Raw genomic sequence first — 22,195 nt, 5'->3', positions numbered from 1 at the left:
GAACATCAGAAAAGTAGAAAAGGTTCTAGTCACACAGACGAAAAAGAAGTTGCCATCCAGGAAGCCCATGATTTCAAAGCTTATAATACCTACTCAGAAAATAGCTTCCACCTTAACGCAAACAAAAAGACTGTGTCCAAGTGAGAAATAGCTAGGTTTTATCCAACAACTGAGGGTATGGTATCACTCCAGAAACTGAGATACCTAGACAGACACCTGGCTGAAGTGCCAAAGAAAAGAATTCATCAACTACTACCACAAAGGTGGAAAACAGGCAACACGAAGGGACAGTACACAATGAGAAGTGACATAGCACGAAGCTGTGTGGTCCAGTGGCTGGGCACTCAAGGGACCTAGGCTCTATTCCAGCCTCAGCCCAGGCTTCTTGTGTGAGCTATTTGCCTATTTAGATTGTACATTCTTCAGGGGAGGGACTAGTCCTCAGTGTATGTCTGAACACTGCTTAACACAATAGGTCCCAATTATGATTGTGGTCTCAATGCCACACCACATAATCATCATCTGAGTGCAACAGGAGACTCAGACTTCACACCTTCAGAGGCTGCTCATGTAGTGAGCAGTGAGAGGCATAGTGACATTCCAATTGCAATCAGGGACCTGCTGTTACAGTATTTTTAAAGTTTGCAAAGGACATCAAAAGAACTCAATGATGTAAAACTCTCCTCACCAGAGAAACTATGATCACATAAAATGAAGCTCAGTAATTAATTATGGTCTCAGGAGGTAGAAGCTGAACAGAAGAGCATTAAAAGAAATCAGTTGTCAGGTCAGGGAGAGGTGACCACTGTCTACCCAGAACTGTGTAAGGATCTGAAGGGAAGCAGCTGTTGATTGGGTGAAAGGATTACATCATGGGAACATCATCAATCACTGTGTCTCCTCTAAAAGAATGGAAATAATAGGAGGTGAAAATAGGTTTTCAGAATACGGCATGAACACAAGCACAAATGCACCTGCAAGGACCAGGAGATAAATATAAAACTGGTTTCCCACCCCTCCCTTTTAAGAAATGAGCAAAAGTAGTACTGGCAGTTAAGTTAGAACTAGATTATGTTTTCCAAAAGTTAATTTTTTATTGACAAAAACTAAATTAAAACAAGGTTTAAAATATTTGCGAAAGGTCAATACTACTTTCACTAGAACTTGCAAATGTGGACGATATCTTAATAAGCGTGATACAACATGTAAGCATGATACAACAACATTACATCTGGATATCTAATCTATATTTTTTACTATGAAGGTAGAGGCCAGGTGCTACCTTTGTTCAGAACTAAAGTAACAGTAATACCAGAATAAAGCTCAACCCAGACTCAACACTGGGACTATCAAAAAGAACCTAAACGTGGACACCCAACTCCCACTGGAATTGCTAGGTGATTAATTCCCTTACGCTTCTTTTGAAAATCATTTTTCTTCTTGTATCATTGTGTGAGGGGCTCTTTCACTCTCAGAGGTTGCAAACTGTTTTCTTTGCTTAGATGATGCTCCCTCAGACAATTGTAACTGGGAATAAATGGGCTTCCCATTTATTTTTGAATAAAAGATTTTCTGTATTTCAGCTTCAAAGATCTTCTGTGTCCCCAGAAATATGTATTTGTGTGTTGTATGTAAGGTGGCAGCACTATTTTCAGCACACAGAAGGGATGCAGTGACTTAGTAGTTTTGTGCACAAAACCATCCATTTGCTCCTTCCTCTACTTGTTTTTGGTTTGCTGATCAAAGGAGTTGCCAGGTTTTTCTTAACCATTACAGTCCAGGGAAAATGTCTCTTTGGAGAAGCCCCTTGTGAAGGTCACAAAGGTTAGTTCTACAAACTCTTGTAGTCTGGCCTGCTGATGCGACTGGCTGACTTACCTGCTGTTATCCTGCATTTCCCCTTACCTCACTAAGGGGTTATGGAAGAAATTATGAAAGAAAACTTAGCGAGGGAGGAGAGACAATCAACAAAAACAACTGACAGTCCAACTCCCTTTTAATAGCTTGGGGTTCCTAAATATTTAATTTCGTTCTGGAAAGCCTCAGAAAAGTTTCCAATTAAATATGCACCAATAATTTATTTTGTTACACAAAGTTTACACAACACTTATAAAACATTACTGTTGGTTGCTTTTTCAAAAGAACAAACAAACAAAAAAAAGAGCTTACATTGATCTGTGTGTATCTAGGAGGGGAACATCTTATAAAAGATGAGTTGGTTATCTCTTAATGGATAGATACTTTCCCCATCTCAAATCTAATAATCTGGAACTTACAGGTCACTCCTTAACGAAGTGCAGCAGAAACAAAGACATTTTTCACATATTCTGATTGCTCTGATTTTAGCAATTTCCTAAACCAAAAAATTAATATCGGACAGGTACTAGGAAAGCACCAGTACTCCAAATATGAATCAACACACGATAGGCCAATGAAACTTTAGTCTAAGCGGGAAGAATTCCAATAAAATCAGGTCCATTCACACCCCAAGCTTAATTTAGCCCATTGTCTTCAAACGCAGAAGATCCAACATGAAGCCATTAAAGGTGATGGCTGGAGAACATCTGCAGAGTTTACCAAGAGAGGTCTCACTCTGTAGCCAGAGTACAAAAATAACAGTATTTGAATCTTTCAAGCCAGAGTAAGTTGCACCAGTACATCCCCTGCTTTATGTAGATGCAGTGTCTCTATACGAGGCAGGGAATGTTTGCGTTGGTCCAGTTATACCAGTGTAGAAATACTGATGCAAAAACTCCTTAAGCAGACAAGGCCCCAAATCAACAGCTTAGAGACTGGTTATTTCTCAAAAAGCAACAAAGAAAAAACCCAAAGACCTAAATTTCTCAAATCTATCATAAACACATAAAAGAACATCACAGACACTTATCAAAACTGCTTCCACCGAAAGGACAGAAGCTAATACTAGTAACTTCCTGGCTTAAAGGAATCTTAAATAAGACCCTGAACAGAAAGAGGATCAAATAAGAACATAAGAATGCCCACACTATGTCAGACCAGTGGTTCATCTAGCCCAGTATCCTGTCTTCCAAAAGTGGCCAGGCGCCAGATGCTTCAGAGGAAACGAACACAACAGGGCAAATTATTGATTGATCAATCCCCCATTGTCCAGTCCCAACTTCTGGCAGTCATTACACTTTTGGTCTTCACAACATCCCTGACAACAGCTTTCACATGTTGACTTTGCATTGTGTGAAGAAGTACTTAATAATGTTTGTTTTAAACCTGTTGCCTATTAATTTCAATGGGTGACCCCTGGCTCTTGTCTCATGTGAAGAGATAAAACACCACCCTATTCACTTCCTTCACACCATTCATGATTTTATAGACTGCTTTCATAACCTCCCTCCTTAATCACCTTGTTTCTAAGCTGAACAGTCGCAGTCTTTTCAATCTCTACTGTCATATGGAAGCTGTTCCATACCTCTGATCATATTTATGATCTTCTCTGTACCTTTTCCAATTCCAATAAATCTTTTTTTTTTTTTTGAGATGGGGCAACCACAACTGCACACAGTATTCAAGCTGTGGGCATACCAGGGACTTGTATAGTGGCATTATGATATTTGCTGTCTTCTTATCTATCCATTTCCTAATAGTTCCCAACACTCTGTTAGCGTTTTTCACAGCCGCTGAACATAGAGCAGAATGTTTTCATGGAACTATCCACAATGACTTCAAGATCTCTTTCTATACCCCGTCATTTTATATGTATAGTTGGGATTATGTTTTCCAATATGCATTACTTTGCATTTATAAACACTGAATTTCATCTACCATTGTGTTGCCCAGTCACCCAGTTTGGTGAAAGCCATTTGTAATTCTTCGCATTGCTCTTTGGACCTAACTATCTTGAGTAATTTTGTATTGTCTGCTTATCCCTTTTTCCAGATCATTTATGAATATGTTGAACACCACTGGTCCCAGTACAAATTCTTGTAAGACCCTGATGTTTACCTCTCTCCACTGTGAAAACTGCACACTTATTCCTTACCCTGTTTCTTGTCTTTTAACCATTTACTGATCCAGAAAAGGGCCTTCCTTCTTATCCCCTGATAGCATAAGAGTCTTTGGTGACGGACCTTGTCTAAGGCTTTCTGAAAGTCCAAGTACACTGTATCCACTGGATCACCCTGTGCATGTTTGTTGATCCCCTCAAAGAATTCTAAGAGATTGGTGAGGCACGATTTCACCTTACAAAAGCTGCATTGACTGTTCCCCAACAAATCATGTTCATCTATTATCTTATAATTCTATTATGAGCATAAAAACATAAGAATGGCCACACTGGGTCGGAACAAAGGTCCATCCAGCCTAGTATCCTGTCTTCTGACAGTGGCCAACATGAGGTGCCCCAGATGGAATGAACAGAACAGGTAATCATCAAGTGATCCTGTCCCTGTCGGTCATTCCTAGCCTTTGGCAAACAGAGCCTAAGGTCGCTGTCCCTGCCCATCCTGGCTAATAGCCACTGATGGACCTGTCCTCCATAAATTTATCTAGTTCTTTTTTGAACCCTATTATAGGCTTGGCCTTCACAACATCTACATTTTCAACCAATTTGCCTCGGACTGAAGTTAGGCTTACTGGCCTGTAATCACCAGGATCACCTCTGGAGCCTTTTTTATGAAAGACGATAAGAGAAAGCACAGACCTCTCAACATCTTAGAACTTATGTTTCAAGTACCATCTCAAAATGTGGTTGTAATCTGGGGGGGGGGGGGATGGACGGGAGATATAAAAAGTGGCTTTGTGCTGATCCATATCTATTGACTCTTAATGACTCAATGTCAGATGTGTCCAATTTACAAATAAAGCTGGGTTTTTTTTCTAAACTGTCAGCCCTACACACTCACCTTGGGTTCTGAAAGTCAAGCTGGATTCTTTCCTTTTCACACATCACTTGTTATAAAGGTTCTAGATGCCAAATTCTGCCTTCAGTAACACCTTCAGTGGGTTTGCACAGGTGTAACTAATTAGAACTTAGTTATCAATTCTGTTGATGCTGAGCCCAGCTCCATGTCCCATAGCTTTGTTGGCTCTGCAGTGCTACCAGGAGTAAAAAGCAACAATAATTTGTCACTAAAATAAGCAGGTATGTTTGAATGCACACAAAGAGCAGATCTAAGGTGTAAGTGGCATTTTTTACACAGTCAGAGTTTTTTTTTGCTTTTTGTTTTTTAAATCAAATGCATATACATAAGAGAAATACAAAGGACTCCAAGTGTCCACATGAACTTCTTTAGCAACAAGTTTAAATTCCAAATAGTAGCAATGAATCAGGCTGGAGATCTCCCAAGAATAAGCACCCTGTAAACCCAGGCAGCTATAGAGTTAAAAGGACCCCTATTGTATCCTGGCAGTAATTAATAATAACTACAAAAAACTAAAAAGGAATGCAACACCAAACTTATCTCATCTCTTTGAAGGAACACAGAGAGGCCTGTACACTGGAACACCTGATGGACACAGAAATCCTTATGCTCCCATATAAATGCCACACGTACAACTTCGGCTTGTCACAAGTCAGCGGGCAAGCGTCAAGGTCTCTACATCATTAAAAATGGTCTGTAATGACCGTTTATCCACCCATCATACAACAATAGTATCTGAGTTTGTAAGGAGAGAGGACCAACTCAAGTGCTACACAAGCACTGGTCCAGCCAATGTCTGAAGTTTAGGGACACGTTTTGATTTTTGAGTGTTTAACTCCATGCCATCTAGAGAATAAAATTCAAGTTCCAGGTGAAGGAAGCCTTATTGCCACACTCTTGTGTTCTTAAAGAGACAGATCAGATAATGGGAAGCAAAAAAGAGTTTTTCAGTTTTTAGAAGACCCAAGAAATCTGCATTAAACAGTCAGCAGCAGGTATGTCCACTTAAAAAGTCAGAAACCCCATTAAAGTTTGTAGCATGTTGCAGTCTAACTAGGCAAAAGCATTAGACCGTCCAAGGTTTATCAAAAAACAAAAAACTCAGTTTTGTGAGTTAGGCCCTTACTATCATACCATTTAATGATGTCTAACTGGGTCGGGGACAACCACATTGCTACTGGTCCCTGGACCTAGCTATGTAACTGTACTGTAGATAGGACTTTAGGGCCAGAAATTTCCCCCTTCAGTAAAATGCTTAAACACATGCTTGAATGATTTCCGAAAAGAAGGCTTTAATGAGGAAGACAAATTCCATCATTTCTAGACTAATAGAACAAAAGGGCATAGAAATTACTACACTGAATTGCCTATGTAAACTCAAGGTGTACATAAAATTCAAATTTTTATTTAACGTTTAAAATTAGAGGGATACTACCAACTTATTTTATTTTTAAATTTGACGGAACGCTTTTTAAATAAAAAATATTGTAAGGATCTTTTCAAGCCTGGATAAAGAGATTCTAATAGTGATCATCAAGACAATTGAGTTCCTTCAGTTACCATAACATTTTAGTACCTTATTGCTTCCGATATATCCAATCATCCTATAAATCCAGAATAGTCAAATCACTGAAACTTAGGCCTGGTCTACATTGCGGGATGGGTGAGGGGGGAATCGATCTAAGATACGCAACTTTAGCTACAAGAATAGTGTAGCTGAAGTCGACATATCTTAGATCAACTAAGAATCATTTACTTCGTGTCCTTGCGGTGCGGGATTGACGGCCGCTGTCGACTCCGCTTCCACCTCTCAACCTGGTGGAGTTCCAAAGTTGACAGGGAGCGCATTCGGGGATCGATGCATTGTGTCTAGACGAGATGCGATACATCAATCCCCGAGAGATCGATCGCTACCCACCAATCTGGCCGGTAGTGTAGACATACCCTTAGTAAACATCACTTACCACCTCACTGAACATAGTAAGGAAGGAACAGAGAAGAGACAAGAAACTTATCAGGTCAAGCCATGACAAGGCTTCACCATTTCTATCTAAGCAATATTGTTTAACTTGTAAACTGTCATCTTTGCAGCCATCTTTGAGATCAGAATTCAAATCTCACTTAAGTGTTGTTGGTTATTACCCTTTGCCTTCAGTTCTAAAACAGGATATAAAATGCCTTTTTTATATTGCTATTTTTAAACTGTTACAGATAGAAATTCACCATTGAAACCAATTTGCTATCCTATAAGATTTCTGAAAAGCTGCTTTTTCTTTATGCCAATACCATTTGTTTCCAAAAATATGAATTCTGGCCACAATTCAGGAAGCTATCGAATTAGCTGTTCATACATATCAGGCATGAGACATACCAATGCAATTTAACTTGCTTTACTAGAAACATTATAAATACAGAAATTATTCATCCAGCTGTCAAGCATTTTCAACACCAATACACATACAGACTGCCAGATCTTTGTTTTCCACACAGAAAAAAATAATAATGCCTTCTGGCAAGTATGACCTGACTGACAAAAATGGTGATGTTAATCTTTCTGAACACTCTAGATGTCTGGACTTGTACCTGCAACTGTATTAGATGGATATGAAATTCTAATTTATCAATTCCTTCAACTAACTAGGCTAGACAACGTGGAAAAAAAAAAGAGTCTGATGCAATGCTAGAAATGTGATCTACATGAATGTAAGACATTTTTGCTGGAGTACAATCATTTGTGAAGAGACCGGAGACTCTGTACTTGGTTGACTACGAAACCAAGTATGTGATGATAAGGAACTCTGACTTCTGAGAGGAGTCACAGATTTTTTGTTCAACAGGAACAACTGGGTTTCTGGAGAGAAAAAAGGCATGGCTAAATTAGAAAACTGGAACAGTGCAAGGCTGTTGTTGAGGATGTGAAGTCCACTTCCAATTCAAATCTAACTTTCTTGTCATCAGAAAGATTTAGAATACTGTGATGACAGGGCTAGTTCTAAAACTCAGTGGGCTGACAGCCCAGATTTATGGCCCACTTATCAAGCCTATGTTTGTTGTGCAAGCATTATTTATGTCACATGCTACGGCTTGTTCCCAAGCTAGCTAAACGTACATGCTTAATGACTCTCAGACAATGCTGCATTGTTGAAACTAATCTTTCTACAGGCTATAGTTTCTAAACCACAAACGCATGCTTTTTATATTTGTATATTTATAATAATCTATTTTTGTAATTGTCAATACAAAGTTTAAAGTTTACATGACATGGATGAGAGATTGTGATTTGTGTACCTTTTGTATTGCCATTGTTTATCAATAATATACACGTTTCTGTGTAACCACATGCACTTAACATGTATTTGAACTATATTTTAAAGCAGTGCTTCTCAACCAGGGATACGTGTTACCCTGGGGCTATGCAGAGGTCTTTCAGGGGTATATCAACTCCTCTAGGGATTTGCCTACATTTACAACAGGCTACATAGAAAGCACTAGTGAAATCAGTACAAACTAAAATTTCATACACATGACTTGTTTATACTGCTCTATTTACTACACACTGAAATATAAGTACAATATTTATATTCCAATTGATTTATTTTACAATTATATGGTTAAAAATAAGAAAGCAAGCTTTTTTCAGTAATAGTGTGCTGTGACACTTGTATTTTTATGTCTTAATTTCTAAGCAAGTAGTTTTTAAGTGAGGTGAAACCTGGGGGTATGCAAGATAAATAAGACTACTTAAAGGGGAACAGTAGTCTGGAATGGTTGAGAGCCACTATTTTAAAGCTTAGAGGATCTCACAGACTATTTAATGTAACAGTTCAGACTGTCAGGATAGAAGGACTCTACTAAAAAAAAAACCAACCAACCAACCAACCAGACTTTACGCTAGATTTAAATCTCAATCATGTATCACGTTACATATCATATTAGAATCTGAACAATATGAATTAGATTAAAGTAACTACTCAATGCTAGAGGTCAAAGACAGTAGGGTGGACTAATAAAAAAGCGCTTTTATTTATTTATTGGGGAGGAGGAGGAAGATGAAAGAGGGATATGAACACCAGGGAGAAAAGAGGAGATCTGGTCAATGAATAGTATGTTAGAAGTATATAACATTTACAGAAGATCCTCCATACCAACAGTAATAGGCATTTTACTAATACCATAAATATTAGATGGCATTCCAAGAATCTGTTTTTCTAAGATTTGCTGTGAGAAAACCCAGATTACAGAGACTCATGCTCTTCTAAGTCTACTCCTGGTAGAACGTTATTTCCTGTCCTCCAGTCCATGATCCAGTGGCACCCACAGAATCCTCTATCTAGCCCCTCAAACTCTGAATAGGAGGGTTAACTCTGTTTTCAGCAGCTCCTCCCCCACCACTTTATAGTGGGAAAGCAAAGACCTTTGCAGCTAAACAGCAGGGAATAGACCTGGCCTGAAAATATATTTTCATTAAAATTTTATCAGTTTTATCATCAGATCAATAGCAGAAGCAAGTGCAAAAATGTGAGTCAAATAATGAACAAATCAAACATACATGACAGCTGCTGAATGCGTGGAGCCTCATGTTCAGACAAACACTGAATAGCCCCATTTCAGGATTCATACATCTCTGTACATTTCTTTATTTGGAACCATGTATGCCTTCTGATGACATTTTATTCCTAATTATCCTTGACGAGTTAAAATAATGTGGATTTTTGTCCTTTTGCTGCTGGTTCTTGCAGTAGCCTACAAGCAACAGCAGAACACGTTTTCTTTTTCTGAAGTGCTGCTGCCTCATTGCAATGCTGACACTTCAGAAAGTGACATACACAGTACATGGAATATGACTGGGAGTGTGCACAATATGGAAGGCAGCACTGAAACTGCTCAGTGAGTCACATCTAACACTGCACTGATCAAACCCTTGCCAAAGAGAGACTCTCATCTTTATGCGTCATCCAGTAACTGAAGGTACAAAACAAACTTGTAAAACAATTTGTATAATCTTTAAAGAGAGAGTGGACAAGCAGGACTAGTCTCTCTTCCTCTGACACAAGTCCATTTTCTACCTTCCTCAGTGAGGTGGCTGGCAGATTTCAAATCCCAGAGGTATAGGAATAAGGCTTTGTGGGCATGTTATTTTCACTTCCTTGGGGCTGGTCTTCACTACGGGGAGATCAACACTGCTGCCATCGATGCACCACAGTGAAGACACTGGGATAAGTCAACCAAAGCTACATCAACTCCAGCTACATAGCGTAACTTAGGTCGACTTACCCCGGTAGTGAAGACAAGCCCTCCGTAACATGTTGTATTAACTCTTCAAGATTTTTGCCTGCTCTGCATATTTGAGGGATATCTGATTAACCTTCCACTACCAACAGTTATTCAAGATCTCTGATGACTAGTTTCCCCAACATTCAGTTTTTCACAGATTACAAAACAGCATTTTTCTGACAACAGGCGCTTTCAAAAACAAGGGGTTTTGGAAGGTGGTACTTCATAATTGTTAGCATATCTACAGATATTTTGTCATGAGAGCAGTTACTCATGTTACAAGAACTTATCTTGCTCTCTCTGTCATGCCACGACAGAGCTACCTTTAATAAATGCTCTTCTTGTGAAGTGGATACAAGAGCAGAAATAAGCTATATAAACTTAATTTCTGCTGGTAGTAAATGCTGTTCCATACTCCATCTACTCTCCCATCCATCCCTAGAAATACTGCTTCAAAATGACCTTTCAAAATTCTCAGAAGATAGTCATGTCTAGTAAAACATTATCCAAACTATGCCTCTGATTGTTTATTTTCCTCAGTTCTACTCCACAGGCAGAGAACCAAATAATGGCACCGAGTGTTTGTCAGCTTCAGGAGCACCACGAGAAAAGTATATGTTGAACTGAATTTGCTTTCAAACATAACTGGCCTCCATTTCACTTAGGAGAATCAGCAAAGAAGTCTCCCCCTAAGAGTTGACGCTGTATTTCAGCATATTTTTTAGAATTTAGTTTGAAGCATTATTAGTGCACCATGAGATGCCAAGTACCAATCTTAGTTACTAGTGTTTAACAACCCAAACAAGAGGAAAGCTACATCTGTATTATGACCTCTCTCTTCAAAAGCCTGTTTTTATATTTGAGGAGATTTCGGTAGAAGCTATAAAACAGAATTTCAGCAAAAAAAACAGGTGCGATTACTGAATCCACAGTAAAGCTAGACATACTGATTAAAATAACAGCCCGGGGATGGGGGAAGGGAGAGAGAGAGCGCGAGGGGATGACGGGACTTTAAAAAAAATCCTGTCACAAGATCTAGACACCAAATGAAACCTACTGCCTCCCCAATCCCTAAACAGCTGCAAGGTAAACATAGCACCATTTATTTTTTTAAATGTTTTAATGGTGTCTATTAATTAAAAAATTAATGCCTAATTTAACACTATGAAATAATGTAAAGTGAGGAGTTTCAGTTTCAAGTTACAAGGAGAGTCTTACAAATAGTAAAAAAAAAAAAAATCATGTTTTCAAATCTGTATCAAAAGTCATCATCAAGTTCTAAAAGAAAAAAAGAATCAAAACACTAACTGCTGGCTTTCCAGCTTGAAGCTGCAAGGCTCAGTTTTATCTATGTACATGATGCTTGGATTTTCTGAATCATATTTAACAGAAGGAATTAAGCCAGAAAATATTGATCTTGAGTACTCAAACACCTTTTGGTATGATGGTATTTAGCATTAAAGCAAGTCTTGTAATTCCCGCAAAACTTTATTATGTTTAGTGTGATATTAAGCAAATACAATATTAAGGAAAGTTGATACACTTTAATAATGGCAGATGCTGTACATTGTATCCCTACTTTCAAATATTTTCCAGCTGTTAAAATTTCTTCCTATAAAACTTACACCCAACATTCTCTTTCTGATAGTGTCTCCAATTTCAGACATGCCACAACCATACCATGAGTTATGAAAAGTATGGGAGTAAGAAAATATAAGTTATAGTCCCCTTCCTGCCCACCCTGCCCCCCAACTCACTATTGATGACATATGTAAATGAGGAAGAATTTGGTCTGAGCAATCTTTTATGTGTTATTAAGCAAAGGATTTACTGGATAAAGTTCTTTGGGCTGTGTTGCGTAGGCAGTCAGACTAAATGATCATAACGGTTTCTTCTGGCCTTTAAAATCTATAACTATTACTGGATGTTGTGTGAATCTTAGAACCAAAGAACTTCACAGGGTTGGCATTATAATCATATTTTTTCAGTCAGGAAATCTGACAAATGGAAATTCAATTATATTGTTTTTCTTAAATCACTTTTTCAGAGTAGAACCACACTTTAAAATTTGAATGATGTTAACAATTCATCGTAAACAACAATTATATGAAATTGAACTCATTCATATAGGTATATACATGTAATGCAATTAAGTCTCATTGTTAATTTTTCGAAGTAAAACTACTTGGTTCTGAACTGTACCTCACCCATCTTAATTGCAACATTCTTCCATCATTAAGCCCTTTGCCAGACAATGTCCTGCTGACAGCAGATTTGTTAAAACAAAGAGGCCAAAGCCAATCAGTCCAGGAACAATAAAGATGTTCAGCACAGGTCTTCCTTATTAGGGCTGGTTTAGTTACAATAACTGATAAGCAACCCCTGAACACTACTTTATAATCCCAGATTACAGAACTCACCCTTTTGACCCTTCAATGGCTTAACTTTTTCTTTAAAAGAGAAGCCTCTTCCTTCTGTTACTCAGAGCTCAAGTTTTTTTTGTTTTTTTGTTTTTTTTAAAGTGTTTATCGAAATGAATTACAGAGTAATCCTGGATTTATAAACATAATCAGATCATTAAATGGATGCTATCAGATTAAATGAATACTAAAGTCTATGAATAAATACTGGTTAAATTGTTAGACACCATGCCATGTTATTCAATATTGTCAATGTCAAATATACATAAAATCAAGGTATCAAAAAAAAACGCTGAATTTGTTTTCAACTAACTACATAATCACAAACCAGTATCTGAACACAGATCTGACTTAAAAAGTATGTAAATACCCTAAAATATTTTTTAAAAAACCTTTATTCTTCTTTCATTACTCACCTACATGACAGCACAAATTTCCCCTGGTACAGCTGACAAAATTATTACCACCTAAAGCATCACCTGCATTGTTAAATGTGAAGTTTTGGCATCAATTATTGCAGGAAAAAGAACATAAATCTGATCTGAGTGCCTCCTCTCCCCCCACCCCCTTTCTTTCCTTCTTCTACCATGCTTCCTCCTGGAAGCAAGTAGCTTTATGCAGGTTAGTCCCACTGAGTTCAGCAGAGCTAACTCAGAGGCTAGTAACTTATGGCACAAGTGTTTGCAGGATTGAGATTACGTTCTACAATCTCAAATATACCGGATACATCCCCCCTAGAAAGCACAAATATCTCCATAAAATCTTGTACTGTACAGGACAGAACAACAACAACACACAGAATAACAACATTTTTTTTCACAGAGATGGCCTTAACAGTGTTTACCTTGAACAGTCTGAAAACTTATGAAACTGAATCATAGTTAAAAAAAAAAAAGAAAAGACAAGAGTGTCTTAGTTCTATCTTCTAATTAAAGTGATTGTTATTCTCTCAAAACTAAGATTTTTCAAAATATGTTGGATTAAACAGTATTCCAAGCAAAAAAACTTCATAGTAAGGATATTTGACCTGTAGAGGTTTCATCGAAGGGAGAGAGAGAGAGCGCGCATACACATGGAGCTGTGTTTGCGCCCTTCTGTTGTGAACAGAACACAGTTGAAAACCTCTGGTTTATCACATAAAAGCATCCAAAGTTTACTTTAGTTTTACACAGCATGGCAGTTAAATGAAGCAGATCAGCTGGAAAAACAAGTCATAAATCAGAGAAGGAATAATAGTTAACTACAGAACATCTTCATTATTTTCATTTTGGTATTCTCAAGAGTGAACCATAGCTACAGTGATTACTATGCATTATGAGTTGAGAGCAAGAGAGATTAGGGAGAAAAAAAAAAAAGATGTCTACCCAACAGTTTACAACATACATGCACCTCTTACAGACACAGAACACTTGGACATAACTGAATGCAAGGTATAAATAAATAAAGAAGCAAAAGTCTTATTAAAGGCTCTGTAACTAATGCTGTATTGTATAAGCATTACACTGTATGTGATTAATATCCATTAGCACTCTGACACTGTCATCTGCAACCAGAGGGTCACATACCTTGTTGCTTCTGTAAACTGAGCTCATTTACACACACCAGGGGCTCCTTGCATTCCCTCATGCCTCTGCAAGCTCCCTGTGTGCCAACCACCTATCTCCCTCTATTTCAGGGACTCCCTGCACCTTTCTCCCAACGTCAGAGGCTCTTGCAACACACCCCAATTCCTCTATGCCAGCCCCCCATTGTCCCATACAAGGGACTCTTTGTACTACTTCATTCTCCTCTTCTGCCATCCATCCTCATGGCAGGGGCTTTGTTCCCCTCCCCCTGCCACATACCAGGGTCTCCCATTCTCCTCCTGCCCAACCAGCCCTGGAACTCTGTTTGTTCCCATTCTTTCCACCATTCTTATTTCTTTCTTTTCTGTTTGGGGGACAAGTCATTCAGGACATCAACACGTGAAACTTTTGGGGAAGGATGGGGATACTGGTATGCTAGAAGGTATTAATGGCAGCCCTCAGCTGGTTCTTTTAACTACGGACATTTAAAGAGACTGCTGAAGATTATGGGTCTGCTAACCAAACACAAAGGGGTCCACGTGTCACCCCTTTTCCCCTTCTTGTTTTCTGCTTTTCACCAAAATCAACAGGGTTCTGTCCATTAATGCCTAAAACATTCCCTGAAATTTCAGAATTGATCAAATGCAGCATTAACAAAATATTGTGTTACAGAGACAAGGCTTCACTTTTCTCTGCCAAGCAGTCAACTTCTGCAGCAGAGGTAAAATAACCATGCTATACCAACACCTTCTCTCTCTCTCTCTCATACACAAATTTCAGAGTAGAATATCCTGGGGAGGGGAAAAACAAAACAAAATAAAAAAAAAAAACTACACACACCCCTACTATGTCACTACCAAAAAGTAGGTACATTTCCCATGTGCCCCCTTTAAATAAATTCTATGGAACTGATCAGAGAAAACAATTTATAAAGTTGGTGTAACATCAGGTATGCAATTGAACAAATGGTTTTGTTTACAAAAGTGCCCTTTAATAATTTTTGCCCCTTTGACAAAAAGGTTAGTAGCAGCAGTTTTTCAGGAGTCCTAAAAACTAACTCATCTTCAGCAATATAACCTGTAGTTGTTAATCTTACGTTTTCTGCATTAGTATTGTTGGTCAAAATCCTCTGGCTGGCAGCAAATTGAAATGAATGTCCTAACCATTTATTTAAAAACTGGCCGCAAAAAAACATTGAGTCACTCCATATTCCAAGCCACTTTCAGTGCTCCTAAGCTTCTACAAAGAATTGATCTCAAATGTTTATGTGAAACAACAAGATCAAAGCTCCCATCCCTCCAACCTCATGTCTAAGAAACACAACACTACAGTTTCTCCACATTTAAATTCTCTGTAGCCCTTTGCATAAATGATGAAAAAGAATGGACTATAAATATTCAGTCAAAGTAAGGTCACTTTTTAAAAGTTTCAAAATAGTCTCTACCTGCAAGTTAGTCAGGAAAGATGAAAACACATTTGTTATGCTAAGGGCCTGATCCAATGCCCACTAAAGTTAATGAGGGGGGATGGGGCGGGGTGGGGGGACACACCTCATTGACTTTAGTGAGCTTTCGCTCAGACTACCGTACCCGCACAACATGGTGAATCCAGTTTGCTCATATTGCTGGGGGTTAAAACAAAACAAAACAAAAAACAAAACAAAAAACATCCCTGAATACGAGTTTCTAATGTTACAATGACCATAGCCACATTTGCTATATATGACACACCAGTAAACTATATCAGAGGGGTAACCGTGTCAGTCTGGATCTGTAAAAGCAGCAAGGAGTCCTGTGGCACCTTATAGACTAACAGACATTTTGGAGCATGAGCTTTCATGGGTGAATATCCACTTCGTCGGATGTAAGTAAACTATCACTTCCATTTTCTATATTTCTTTAATCACCACTGCTCATTCAAGATGTGTGTACAATTGGAGGGGAAGAACTACAGAGTGGCCCTGGTTTAGTTTTTGCACAACTGAAAGATGGCAAGCCTAAACAGATGTCTGCAATAAAACTTCAATTTCACTTACAAAGCCAGAAAAACACTATGTGTGCAATTCACACGATGAGTTTAAAACAATTATTCTTGTTTATTTTACTTGCTATTTGTACATTGGACTTGTGCATCATATCTAGCCATGTTTATAAAATTAAAAACTAATCAACTTGTCTAATGGGCATAAGGAAAGACCATCCCTACCTCATTACCACACTGACAACAAATATACTCCAAGCCATGACTCTTTTTGTTGGGGGAGGCGTGGTGTTAGAGACAGTAAAGTGGAGCATCTTGCAGAGTTTTAGATGTTACTATGTTCAGGGTCTTAAGTATAGCATGGGATGCAGATTTCAAGGCAGATGGCCCCTCCCATTATAAAAATCTCTGGCACCTCCCTCCAGGAGTTCAAACAAATGCCTTTTGTAGTGGAGATACGTCCTAAACAAGTGCTACAACAGCAAAGATGCAGTTACACGCTGCTATAGCGTAAATACTTGTTACAGCAATGCAGGGGGTGGGAGTTTTCCTTTTCCACAGCTACAGTAAATCCATTCACCCCCTCAAGAGCTGTAGCTAGGTCAACAGGACTTAGGCTAGTGTAACTTAGTCTCTCAGTGATCTGAATTTTTACACCCAAGTGGCAAAGGTAGGTCAACCTAAGTTTTAGGTGTTAATCAAGCTTTAGCCAAATAGCTCAACAAAAAATACAATTTGAAGCCTGAATTTGGTAGGAGACATTTTCCCTCAAGTCCTGACACCTCATGAATGAGTACAGCATCTATATGGATGAAGTTCAGAGGACACGCAAATATGGCTTTGCAGTGTGACTGCTTATATGTGGGCCAGGCCAGGTGGATGCTCACACCTACCTTACCAGGACTCTGTCAGGGTATGCAGTCTTTTAACCCATTGCACTGCATTAAAGAGACATAAAGGGACTGTGTTTCCAATAGCCTTCCATTTTATCAACTAATTCAGAAATCCTTAACTAGAAGACTAAGAAAATGGATCCACATCCTAAAAGAATGAAAGATACTATAGACACTACAGAAGCAACAATTTCTTCTTATATAAGGACTGTCCAGGGGGATAATCTGCTAAGTGTAGAGTAACAAGCAGCAGTGGTGGGAATGTCTATGAGGAGTACTAGTTGAAAAGTGATTGCTGGAATGCACTGTCAAATTAGTTATCAGAGCTACAAAAAAATTGATGACTGAATAAAAGTATACAGAATTCCAAGCAGCAGCCTTTCAAATCTAAATAAGAGACACTGATCATTTAGAAGCAGAGGCAGACCTACATAAATGTTCTCTAATCACAACTAGTGGCTGAACACCTACCAGACTACAGGAGTCAAATACTGTAATCTGACTCTCTTGGAGTCTTTGTTTTTAAGTCGGATAAAAATGTTAGATATGAAAAATGCCATCTTTAGAGAGATGGTACAGGGAACAGTTTCACAAACATTTAAAGGTGGCCCTCATGAACTATATTTAGATGATTTAATGGAGATGATTCATGCACCATACAGAATACACAGATCAACCTTTTTAGAAATTCTTTAGTGCTAGCAAAAGCTGGAGATCCATTCCCTGTCCCAACTGCCCCCACCAGAACCTCTACCCCATTCAACCACCCCCCACTCCCTGTCCCCTGACCGCCCCCCAGGACCCTCTGCCCCTTATCCAACTCCCCGATCCCTTATCATGCTGCTCAGAGCAGCAGTAGCTCGCAGCCTCACCACCCGTGTGGCCCAGCAGGAGCGGTGGGCCAGAGCTCTGGCCAGCATCATCTCAAACCTGCTGGGTCAGCGTGCAGTGTGACATGAACGTGAGGCGAGATGATCAGACGGGGGCCCAACAGATCTCTTGGATCAGCACCTGCGCCAGGAAGGCTGCAGAGGATGTCTGCGCCCTAGTAGAATGAGCCATTACGATCGTCAGCAGGGGCATCTTTGCCAGCTCACAGCAGTACCGGGTGCAGGCCGTGATTCAAGATGAGATTCTCTGGGCTGACAAGGGGCAGACTTTCATCCTGTCAACAACAGCAACAAACAACTGCACTGACTTATGGGATGGTTTTGTTCTATCAATGTAGAAGGTCAGCGCCAGTCTGATGTTCAGGGTACGCAGCTTGTGTTCCTCCTCCGTCACATGTGGCTTTGGACAAAGGACTGATAAGTAAACGTCTTGACCACTGTGGAACTGGGAGACTACCTTGAGCAGAAAAACCAGGTACACACGCAGCTGGACCTGGTCCTCATAGATGGTCTGTGGCTCTGAAGTGAGTGCCCTGATCTCGGACTAAAGTTATAGTGACCAGGAAGGAAACCTTCCAGGAGAGAAGCAGGAGGGAGCAGGATGCCAAGGGTTCAAAGGCGGATCCATGAGCCTCAACAGCACAAGATACAGGTCCCAAGAGGAAACCGGGTCCCAGACATGCAGATAAAGGCGCTTCAGACTTTTCAAGGATAGGTGAAGACCAATCAGCCTTGAAACAGAGAATGGAACGCCACAATGGCCGCCAGGTGTACTTTGATCAAAGATAGCAACAGACACTAGAACCTACGGTGCAGTAAATAGTCCAGGATGTCCTCTTCAGTACGAATGTGTTGGTCTGAGGTTTAACATGTGAACCACTTCCACTCTGCCACATATGTTGCCCTGGTGGACTATTTTCTGCTGCCCAGCAGGACCTGTCAGACACCAGCGGAGCACTCTCGTTGGTCCATACTCAGCCACACAGTAGTCAAGCTGCCAAGTGCAGTGATACCAGGTTCGGGCACAGCAGGTTACTGTGGTTCTGGAACGGCAGATCCGGCCGAAGAGGTAGCTGCATTGGAGTGGCTGCCAAAAGACTCAGCAGCATGCCGAACCTGCGCTGACAAGGCCACGCTGGGGCTGTGAGGATAACAGATGATATGTCTTGCTTCATCTTCACCACTATCTTGTGGATCAACAGCATTGGCAGGAAGGCGTACATCAGCGCTCCCAACCACAGAATCAGGAAGGCATCCAATAGGGAGCCCTTGTCCCTGCCCTGCAGAAAACAAAGCACATGACACTCTCTGTTCTGCCTGGATGCAAACAGGTCCACCTGGGGAGCCCTCCCCACCTGCGGACAATTAGGCTGACAACCTTCAGATGAAGCGACTATTCATGATGTGATGAGAAGGTCCTGCTGAGGCAATCCAGCACAACGTTCCTGGTTCCAGGCAGGTAGGTGGCCACTGGATGAATGGCATGCCACACAAGCTGAGCGCCTCCTGACAAAGGGCCAAAGACCTGGCACCACCCTGCCTGTTAACGTTAATACATTGCAGCTGTATTGTCCGCTAGGACCTGCACCACTCTGCCCTTCAGGTGGCATCCTCAAAATGATTGCTTCTGGGGGCCTGGGTATTTGGCAGCCCCAGGCTAGGCTGGCAAGCAGGAAGACAAAGAGCAACAATGATGATAACTAAAACTAGCGTCCCTTCTCCTTGTAGATTCCTTACAAGGTTGCCAGGCATGGCGGTGGCTGGAAGGGCTTTCTGGCAGATTGCGGCACATGCATGCCCAACAAGCAAAGGGTAGCCCTGGTGTCCTTCAACACGTGCAGCCTGGCGTCTGTTTGATCTGAGAACAGACTAACTCCATCAAAGAGGAGGTCCTGGATCAAGGCCTGCATCTCCTGGGAGAAGCCTGCAGTCTGGAGCCAGGAGCTACGTCGCATGACCACCACCAATGCAACCACCCTTGCCACTGAATCCACTGGGTCCCATACCATCTGCAGGGAACATCTCATTGTGCAGTACTCTCCTCCACTATGGCGCCAAATTATTGGGCCAGACCCTGAGGGAGGTATTCTTGAAACTTTAAAACCGTCCCAGAGATTAAAATGTACTGGCCCAGCAGGGCCTGCTGGTTCGTCACCTGAAGTTGCAGGCTGGCAGAAGAATAAAATTTTCTCCAAAATAAATCAATTTTTTAGCCTCCTTGTTTCTGGTGGGGACGTGCTTATTTTTTTCATTGGCCTCAGATACAAGAAGTGAGACCAGGGATGCAGGGCTTTGGAGCGGAGCCCTGAGCTGGAGTGCAGAGCAGCTCTGGAGCAGCAGAGCTGCAGGTTTTTGCCTGGAGCTGGAGCAGACCCGGAGCATAGCTCAAATGCCATGCGGGGATGGGTGGGTATAAAGATTTTCTAAACCTTTGGCCAGCACAAAGAACTGTTTCTCGGCCTGTTTCAAGGTTGGCGGGATGGAGGAGGGGGGCTGCCACAAGGCCGTGACTATCTTAAGGACCCCCTCATGTACAGCAGGGCAAATCAGGCGGGTGTAGAGTCCGAAAGGATGTTGAAGAGGATGTCTTCCTGCTCTGCCATCTCCTGCACCTCAAGCCCCAAGTTCTTGGCCATGTGCTGGAGAAGGGCTTGATGTTCCCTAAAGTCATCCGGTAGGTCCAGAGCCGGTGGGGCCACTGACCGATGCTCCACCACAGCCACAGAGGAGTGTTGCAAAGAAGGCATCATCACAACCGGTACATCCAATGCGTTCCAAGAAGGCCACTGCGCTGGCCACCGGCTGTGTTGCCAAGGGAGTGGGCTCCGGGAGTGCCCAAATCACAGTGATGAGACCTTGGCGATGGGCTAAACTGGCCCTCCGTATTGGAGGAACACCCTTCTGGTGACCAGGGAGGCGCCGTCGATGGCTGCATTTGCTTACTGGTCGTGGCTACCAGCAACCATTGCCCAGGTGTAACTAACCAGTAACGGTATCATGGAGAGTGGTACAAGTGCCAGGAAGACCGGTGATGAGACGGGGAACATTCTGACTGCACTGGTGATCGGGACGGATGCCTAGAGGACAACTGTAGAGAGAATGAGCAGTGCTGGGAATAGTAAGGGGAGTGTCAACCCCATGCCAGTAAGTAGCGCAAAGGGGATCTAGAAGTTTGCCTAGGTGACCTACGATGCAACTGGGACCTGCCGTGATTCCCGATGCGACAGTGAGGATCGACATCTTCTGTCCAACGACCACTAGTGTTCCCCTGTCCCTGAGGTGTCTTTAAGTCTCCCCAAGAGGGCAAGCCTGCTGTAATCGGGTCCTGCGGCACCAGGGTCTTCATCGGAGCAGGTGGAGAGTGGTGCTCTTTTTGCGTCTGGGGAGCCTGGGATGACGATGGTGCTGGCAGGAATGGGCATCCCATACTGCTCCCAGGAGTCGGTGGCAGATCTTTAAGGGGGCTGGGTGCTCCACCCAGAGAGGCAGAATAGCATGGCTCCAGAGCAGGCCAGTGGCCAGGGGTCTTGGTAAGTGATCCCTGGGCCTTCTTTCTCAGTGCCAGGGAATGCTTCTTGGCCTTCTTCTTCGGCACCAGCGATGGCAAATGGTGCTGGGAGGAGATGGGTGCCCGCGGTTTGCTGCAACCAAGACACTCAGAGCGACCTAATGGGGCAACTCAGAAGCGGAGCAGAAGGTGGATTCCATCAGGAGAGCCCTAAGGCAGATACCCCGCTTCCTTTGGGTGCGGGGTCAAAAGTTTTTGCAGATCTGGCACCTCTCCTTAACCTGCAACTCCCCCAGCTGCTGTGGTGGGTCACTCACAGGCATAGGCCTGCTGCAGTCCAAGCAAGGTTAAACCCTGGAGACCAGGGCATGCCCTGCCTGGGGAAAGTCCCACTAGGACAATAACTATTAACACTTAATATAATCAAATGGGAACTATGTACAATGGTCCTAAGGCAAGAAGTTCAGGATGGAGAAACCACTAGCTCTTACGAAGCAAGAAAGGCACTTGCATTCCGACTGACCACCACGAGCAGCAAGAAGGTACAGGAAGGGCAGTAGGGTCAGCAGCACCTGATATACAGCAGCATGAGTGCAGCACTCCAGGGAGCGCCACAGCCACCCCTAAAGGTACCAAAAAAGGCAAAAAAATTTGATGGCCGCACACATGGATGTGCACACACCTAGAATGGAATCAACATGAGCAAGCACTCGAAAAAGTAGTTCACTCAAGCATAAAATTAAAGGAATTAAAATGAGTACATGTAGAGCCCT

At 41.5% G+C, this 22,195-nt stretch overlaps 1 protein-coding gene across 8 annotated transcripts in view; it reads right to left on the bottom strand.

The window, feature by feature from the left end:
• YAP1 (Yes associated protein 1) overlaps positions 1–22,195 on the bottom strand; it is a 150,972-nt gene that overhangs the window by 98,879 nt on the left and 29,898 nt on the right. The gene's annotated exons all lie outside the window — the stretch shown is intronic.

Source organism: Gopherus evgoodei, chromosome 1 (assembly GCF_007399415.2).
Source record: "Gopherus evgoodei ecotype Sinaloan lineage chromosome 1, rGopEvg1_v1.p, whole genome shotgun sequence".
Lineage (NCBI taxonomy): Eukaryota > Metazoa > Chordata > Testudines > Testudinidae > Gopherus > Gopherus evgoodei.
The sequence above is the reverse complement of the archived record's forward strand: the minus strand, read 5'-3'. Positions and strand labels throughout refer to the sequence as shown.